We start from the raw sequence: 8454 nt of genomic DNA on the forward strand, positions 1-8454 counted from the left end.
GTTGTGCATTTTTGTTGCACAAGCACATGTATTTTTAGTGGCCTACTAGGCTTAGCAGCATGGATGATACGGGAACTAGGTGAGCTGCATTTCTCGAGGCGGCCCACAGCTAGTATAGTCTCTTTCAGCGTATTGTGTTTACTTTCGGTCCAATTTGTATTCCAGACAGTTATTGTACTTTATTCGATTCCTTAGTAATTGCTCCTGCGCTTGTGACACTGGGTTCTGGGATGTCTATGGGATTAGTCAGTACTTTGAAATTATTAAAGATATCATTATTTATTCAGTGGAATTTATTCTTTATTGTTTAAATGTACAAAAGAAATGAATTCAGAAATATCTAAAATGAGAAGTTACTAGTTATTTAGTGTTGGCTTGCCTGACAATGGTGTCCGCGCGCCATCACGGCCCTTAGTGGATTTTGGGTCGTGACAACATGGTATCAGAGCACTAGGTTCCCTTAGGTCTCACGAGTCATGAGCAAGTCTAGTAGAGTCTCGCAGATCGGTACGGAGACGTCTGTACTTATTTTCAGGAGGCTACAGGGCTGTTAGGAGCACTTCCTTTCTTGATTTCCTCATCGTGCGATTTGATTCCTTTGAGGCTTATGCCTTTGTTTCCTTCCAAATCGATCTTATGCGAAGCGAAGCGCTTATTATAAATCGGGAATTCAGAAATTTTAAAGGTACTATAGAGGTGGTGCGGGATGCTTCTCCCTGCGTAGTTGATTTGACTATTGTCGTCGCCTTGTGGAAGGACATTCTGTCGTTTCAGCTCAGTAGTCGTACTTCTGAGAGCTCTGAGGCAAGGTACAAGTTGCCCTAGTACTTATAAACGATTGTCGCGCAGTATTGATGTGATGGTAGGATGCTTGCCTACGTGTCGAGGTAGTGAATGACTCGAAGGGAGGTTTATTCAGTGCATGATTTAGAGATTCGGTATTTTATTCCCGCCGGGGGAAAGGCAATCTGGCTAAGAATGTTCAGATTGGGTTGATTGAGTAACGAGGCTTCGTATTTGCGAGCGTGGTGGAATTTTCATCTGTGATGAGGTGCCGTTGTCCTAGTTGAATGTACTAAGTTCGCCGGTGTTAAGACCTTCTACAATTCCCTTTGGGGCAGGATATTGTAAGATAGCAATGGAGAAGCGGTTGTCAGAGATCGCGGGGTGCGGTGGTTCAGGATGGAATCGATGTTTATAATATAGATGACTCGAGAAGAGATGATCTTCGGAGAGGTTTAAAGTTAGTAGCGGTCTATTGGTTCAAGAGCTACTGAGTTAGATTTTTGATCTAAGGCATCGGCTGGGCGGCGAAGGATGATGAAGGACATGTGGAAAGTGTCAGGCGGTGGTTAAATTTCTAGAAGGTCAGGTGTAAGAAGTGAAAGTCGAGTAGTTGCTTAAAGGAGTGAGTTTGACCAAAGTGGGAGAGTGGCAGAGTAGTATATGGGTTTAGTGGCAGGATAACTACACACCTTGAGGAAATGTTTAGAGTGATTTGGAAATTTTAGTGGACGGTGATTGGCTCCACGGGCTTAATTTGAAATATTAGCTATTTTACGGCGGGAGATTGGATGCAACAGAAAGGGAGTTGCTTGATACGAAGAAGGATACTACATGACTTCGACTTGGAAGATATTATTTCTCATTTAGTTGATGTCCATAAGAAGTGAATGGACTAGTACAATTGGTGAATGAGTACGGACTCAGGATGGGTTATTGAAGTCGTAGTGAGTGTACCCCGTGCAGCGATATTGGAAGATGTCGGCGCGTAATTTCCACAGTTGGGGTTGTCTCTTCTGAGCAGATCAATGGTTGTGTGGTTGGCGAAGCTTCTGCGAAGGATTCTACCGGCTACGGTAAGGAGATCGGTCATGTGAATATGGTTAATGATTCAGAGTATTCATAAAGGGTTTTACAGAAGGATTTCGAGGAATTTGGCGGTTTGATTGCGCAAGGTTATGTAGTAAGAGATAAGGAATCTTGGCGGGTTCCGGATTTGTGTAATGGTGGTTCCAAGCTAAGTGGGAGAGTCCCACCGCCTACAATTGGGTTGTATGCTTATCTTCTTGTGAGGCTTCGGGTTATCGGCGTAATGGTAAGTTATTCCGGCTAAGGGGAAAAGAACATAAGTTGCAATTTGAGCGAAGGAATTGGTAAGGGTGTGCTATAGCTGGCCTTATTGGCTCACGTTTAGGCTTTTGGAAGACTCAAGAATTATGCTTCGCGTAGAACTGAGTTGCAAGGAAGGTGATTCGGCCGACTGATTCTCTTAGAGGGTGGTCATGTTCTAGCGGAGCCTTTTAGTTGATTATATTCGGGACCATGTCAGAGTGGATGACTCTCAATAACGGTCCTAGTGAATTCAAAGGTCCAAAATGCGGTGCCTAAGGATTCAAGCCCGCAGTATGGTTAAGCATCAAGCTTTTGTAGCAGCTTATGATAAGAGACTCAGAATGTTCAATAATTTTTTAACTTGCGGTGTAGCATTTGGATTTGTACAGGAATTATCAGAACGGGTGTATCAGTTGAAGATGCGAATATGCGTGCAAGGAATGTATGAAACGATTCATAGGTTTGGAGACAGGGTGGTCTCGTGGAATGGGGTCACTCAAGGTGAGTGCAGATTCAGCTTGGTAATTTAAGGAATGGAGCTATTATTGTCTCTAAGGCAAGTTAAGGATGAATTAGAAGAAGCTATAAACATTATTCAAATCAGACTATCTATGATGTATCTCATAATAAAATATGTATCCTCCTTTCACTCTAAGTAGCTATTAGTATCACATATTTAATCCTAAAATAATAAAACTTTTTGCTAGTATAGTTCTTTTCGTGAACTCTGTTTGCAAGTTTCACTCCCCAAAAACCAACACTACTAAAGGTGACTTTGTAAATTGCAAAAAGCAGACTTACAAAAAGCAGTATATAAACTAAAATAAATTGCTCGACACAATCACAAAGAGTTTATATGTAACAACCCGACTGGTCGTTTGGAGCTCTAGCGCGTCGTTCAACGGTTTGAGGCCTTGAGTAGCTTCACTTCAGGCATTATGACTTTTACGCATGGTCGGAATTAAATTTCCGGAAGTTCGAAGTTGATTTGGAAAGAGAATTCTCATTTCGGAAGCTTTAAGTAGAATGAATTGACTAAGATTGGATTTTTGAGTAAACGACCTCGGAATTGGGACTCGAAGGTTCCAGCAGGTTCGTATGATGATTTTGGACTTGTGCGTATATCCGGATCGGGTTTTGGAAGACCCGGGAATGTTTCGGCACTTATTGTGGAAGTTAGCATTTTTGGAAGAATTTTATAAGTTTGGGTTGAAGTGCATTTCAGTGTTATCAATGTCCGTTTGAGATTTTGAGTCTAGGAATAGCTTCGTATGGTGATTCTGCTATTGCGAGCGCGATCGGAAGTGAATTCGGAAGTCTGTAGGTCGTTTTGGAGTCATTTGGCTAAAGATAGAAATTTGAAGGTTTTGGAGAAGTTTGACCGGTAGTGGACATTTTGATATCGGGTCGAATTCCGATTCCGAAAGTTGGAGTAGGTCAGTAATGTTGAATATCACTTGTGTGCAAAATTTAAGGTCAATCGGATGAGATTTGATAGGTTTCGGCATCGAATGTAAAAGTTTGAAATTCTAAAGTTCATTAAGCTTGGATTGGAGGTCGATTCCTGATTTTAGCGTTGTTTGATATGATTTGAGGCCTCGAGCAAGTTCGTAATGTGTTTTGGGACTGGTTGGTGTGACTGGACGGGGTCCCGGGGTCCCCGGGTGGATTTCGGATGGTTAACGGATTAAATTTGGAATTTGATGAAGAATTAAAGCAGATGGTATCTGGTGTAACCGCAACTGCGAGGTTTTAGCCGCAGGTGCGGAGCCGCAGAAGCGGCCATGAGGGTCGCAGATGCGACTTTGGCTGGGAGTGCTGGGACCGCACCTGCAGTGAAGAAGGCGCAGATGCGAAGTGGAGGGGCTGTAGGAGGATCGCAGAACCGGACTATATGCTGCACCTGCGGAGCCGCAGAAGCGGTCAAGCGACCGCAGGTGCGAGAATCGCTGGGCAGTGAGGTTTCTTTAAAGCGAGGGTTGGGCTCATTTTCACTCCATTCTTCCACGGGTGCCGATTTTGGAGCAACTTTGAGGTTCCATTTTCACCACCAAGCATGAGGTAAGTGGTTTATGTTAGTTTTGAGTTAAATACATGATTGTATATGGATTTGAGCATGAAAATTTGTAGAAAACTTGGGGTTTGAGGGAAAACTTAGAAAATTTGTATTCTTGGATTTTGACCACGATTTTGGACATGTAATTGAGGGTAAATTATATATTTGATTTCGTGAGGTTATGAGTAAACTTTATCTTTGAAAAATTTCAGAATCCGAGCACGTGGGCCCAAGGGCGTTTTTGCCAACTTTTTGATCGGGGGTTAGGAATTGTTATATATTGGATTATTATGAGTAATTGGACATATATTAATGGATTTGCATAATTATTGGCTAGTTTTGGAGCGTTGTGCATCAATTTGAGTCTTCGAAAGGGCGTGGAATGCCAGTTATGGATCTTCGGAACGAGGTGAGTCTCCTTTCTAACCTTGTAAGAAGGAATTGTCCCCATAGGCGAGTTAAATGGTTATGTGCTCCTATTTGTGGGGGCTACGTACGCACGAGGTGACGAGAGTCGTTGCGTAGCTACTATTATGCTTAAGTCCGGGTAGTTTAGGGCCCAAAAGCATGCTTTACTTGTAATATTTGCAACCTTGTTGACAAATTTAAAAATGCTTAAAACATATTGAACGTATAAATGAATTTCTAAAAGTCTAGATATCATTTCTTGACTTTTAAAAGAGAAACTTGCATTTTCCTGAATAATAGCTCCTTGATGTATTATTGATTTGACTGTTGAATGTGTTTATCTATTGTGGAACGGGCTGAACGCCTCGGTAGATTAAATAGATGCATCTATGGTTCGCGTCATTCGACCCTCTAGCAGTGCACAGTTTATATAATGTTGGATGGCGCCGTACGACCTCGGCATGATTTGCGCATGCTTGTATTGCTTTCCTTGAAATTTATTGAAGTGATATTGTTTCTTCCCGGCTTGAGAATAAATGTATAAATGATGTAAAGGAATTTGAGAATTTCCTAAAAAATAAAGAATTGTTTACTTGCTTCATTCTATTGAATTACAATCATGTTTATAAAAATCTTTGATTTATTATATTATTGATGTATCATTATTGGACCGCTAGTAAGTGTCGAAGTCGACCTCTCATCTCTACTTCTTCGAGATTAGACGGGATACTTACTGAGTACACGATTTTTTCGTACTCATGTTACACTTACTGTGCATTTTTATTGCACAAGCACATGTATTTCTAGTGGTCTACTAGGCTTAGCAGCATGGATAATACGGGAACTAGGTGAGCTGCATTTCTCGAGGCGGCCCGTAGCTAGTATAGTCTCTTTCAGCGTATTGTATTTACTTTCTGTCCAATTTGTATTCCGTACAATTATTGTACTTTATTCGATTCCTTAGTAATTGCTCATGCACTTGTGACACTAGGTTCTGGGATGTCTTTGAGATTAGTCAGTATTTTGAAATTGTTAAAGATATCATTATTTATTCAGTGGAATTTATTCTTTATTGTTTAAATGTATAAAAGAAATGAATTCAGAAATATCTAAAACGAGAAGTTACTAGTTATTTAGTATTGGCTTGCCTGACAATGGTGTCCGGCGCCATCACGACCCTTAGTGGATTTTGGTTCATGACAGCATGGTATCAGAGCACTAGGTTCGCTTAGGTCTCACGAGTCATGAGCAAGTCTAGTAGAGTCTCGCGTATCGGTACGGAGACGTTTGTACTTATCTTCGGGAGGCTACAGGGCTGTTAGGAGCACTTCCCTTCTTGATTTCTTCATCGTGCGATTTGATTCCTTTGAGGTTTATGCCTTTGTTTACTTCCCAATCGATCATATGCGACGCGAAGCGCTTATTATAAATCAATAATTCAAAATTTTTAAAGGTACTACAGAGGTGGTGCGGGATGCTTCTCCCTGTGTAGTTGATTTGACTATTGTCGTCGCCTTGTGGAAGGATATTCTGTCGTTTCAGCTCAGTAGTCGTACTTCTGAGAGCTCTGAGGCTAGTCACAAGTTGCCCTGGTACTTATGAACGATTGTCGCGCAGTAATTATGTGATGGTAGGATGCTTGCCTACGTGTCGGGGCAGTGAATGACTCGAAGGGAGGTTTAATCAGTGCATGATTTAAAGATTCGGTATTTTATTCCCGGCGAGGGAAAGGCAATCATGCTAAGAATGTTCAGATTTGGGTTGATTGAGTAACGAGGCTTGGTATTTGCGAGCGTGGTAGAATTTTCATCTGTGATGAGGTGCAGTTGTCCTTGTTGAATGTACTAAGTTCGCCGGTGTTAAGACCTTCTGCAATTCCCTTTGGGGCAGGATATTGTAAGATAGCAATGGAGAAGCGGCTGCCAGAGATTGCGGGGTGCGGTGGTTCAGGATGGAATCGATGTTTATAATGTCGATGGCTCGAGAAGAGATGATCTCCGGAGAGGTTTAAAGTTAGTAGCGGTCTATTGGTTCAAGAGCTACTGAGTTAGATTTTTTATCTAAGGCATCAGCTGAGAGGCGAAGGATGATGAATGACATATGGAAAGTGTCAGGCGGTGGTTAAATTTCTAGAAGGCCAGGTGTAAGAAGCGAAAGTCGAGTAGTTGCTTAAAGGAATGAGTTTGACCAAAGTGGGAGAGTGGCAGAGTAGCATATGGGTTTAGTGGCAGTATAACTACGCGCCTTGAGGAAAAGTTTAGAGTGATTTGGGAATTTTAGTGGACAGTCATTGGGTCCACGGGCTTAATTTGAAATAGTAGCTATTATACGGGGAGATTGGATGCAACAGAAAGGGAGTTGCTTGATACGAAGAACGATACAACATGATTTTGAATTTGAAGATATTATCGCTCATTTAGTTGATGCCCATAAGAAGTGAATGGACTAGTACAATTGGTGAATGAGTACGGACTCATGATGGGTTATTGAAGTCCTAGTGAATGTACCCCGTGCAGCGACGTTGGAAGATGTCGGCGCGTAGTTTCCACAGTTGGGCTGTCTCTTGTGAGCAGATCAATGGTCGTGTAATTGGCAAAGCTTCTGCGAAGGATTCTACCGGCTACGGTAAGGAGATCAGTTAAGTGAATGTGGTTAATGACTCAGAGTATTCATAAAGGGTTTTACAGAAGGATTTCCTGGAATTCGGCGGTTTGATTGCGCAAGGTTATGTCAGTAAGATATAATGAACTTGGCGGGTTCCGGAGTTGTGTAATGGTGGTTTCAAGCTAAGTTGGAGAGTCCCACCGCCTACGATTGGGTTGTATAGTTATCATTTTGTGTGGTTTCGGGTTATCGGCGTATTGGTAAGTTAGTCTGGCTAAGGGGAAAAGAACATAAGTGGCAATTTGAGCAAAGGAATTGGTAAGAGTGTGCTATAGCTGGCCTTATTGGCTCACGTTCAGGCATTAGGAAGACTGAGGAATTATGCTTCGCGTAGAAGTGAGTTTCAAGGAAGGTGATTCGGCCGGGTGCTTCTCTGAGAGGGTGGTCATGTTCTAGCGGAGCCTTTTAGTTGATTTTATTCGAGACCATGTCAGAGTGGGTGACTCTCAATAACGGTCCTAGTGAGTTCAAAGGTCAAAAATGCGGTGCCTAAGGGTTCAAGCCCGCAGTATGGTTAAGAATCAAGCTTTTGTAGCAGCTTATGATAAGAGGCTTAGAATGTTCTATGATGTTTTGACTTGCAGTGTAGCATTTGGATTTGTAAAGGAATTATCAGAACGGATCTATCAGTTGAAGATGCGAATGTGCGTGCAAGAAGTGTATGAAACGATTCATAGGTTTGGAGACAGGGTGGTCTCGCGAAATGGGGTCACTCAAGGTGAGTGCGGATTCAGGTTGGTGATGTAAGGAATGGAGCTATTATTATCTCTAAGGCAAGTTAAGGATGAATTAGAAGAAGATAGATTGGTTTGCCATGGTTGAATTGGCTTAGTGATGGCGGTTCATGCGAGGCTTGACGGCCGCTGTAATTGATATTGTTTGGAAGTATTCAAGTATTATGGCCTGTTATGAGTAGGCGGATCCCGGAAGGGTTGTGGTGGTTTAGGCCACTACTTGAGGATTTGAATGTTCTACGTTTATGAGAATTCACTCGTGTGTTGCTATGGTTCTCTTGGAATGAGTTAAGTAAAAAGTTTCCACGTGAGGAAGTGTTTACCATGTTAGTGGTTCAGGAGTTGTGATGAAATTCTTGTACTATCGCATGCTGGCTTGTTAGGTGCAGTGAGCGGTATGAAATTTGAATGTGAGGATCCAGGTTGCGGTTTGGTGTTGACAAGGATGTCACGAGCTCGGATGAACATGAAAGGTTT

This window comes from Nicotiana attenuata, unplaced genomic scaffold (assembly GCF_001879085.1).
Source record: "Nicotiana attenuata strain UT unplaced genomic scaffold, NIATTr2, whole genome shotgun sequence".
Classification (NCBI taxonomy): Eukaryota; Viridiplantae; Streptophyta; class Magnoliopsida; order Solanales; family Solanaceae; genus Nicotiana; species Nicotiana attenuata.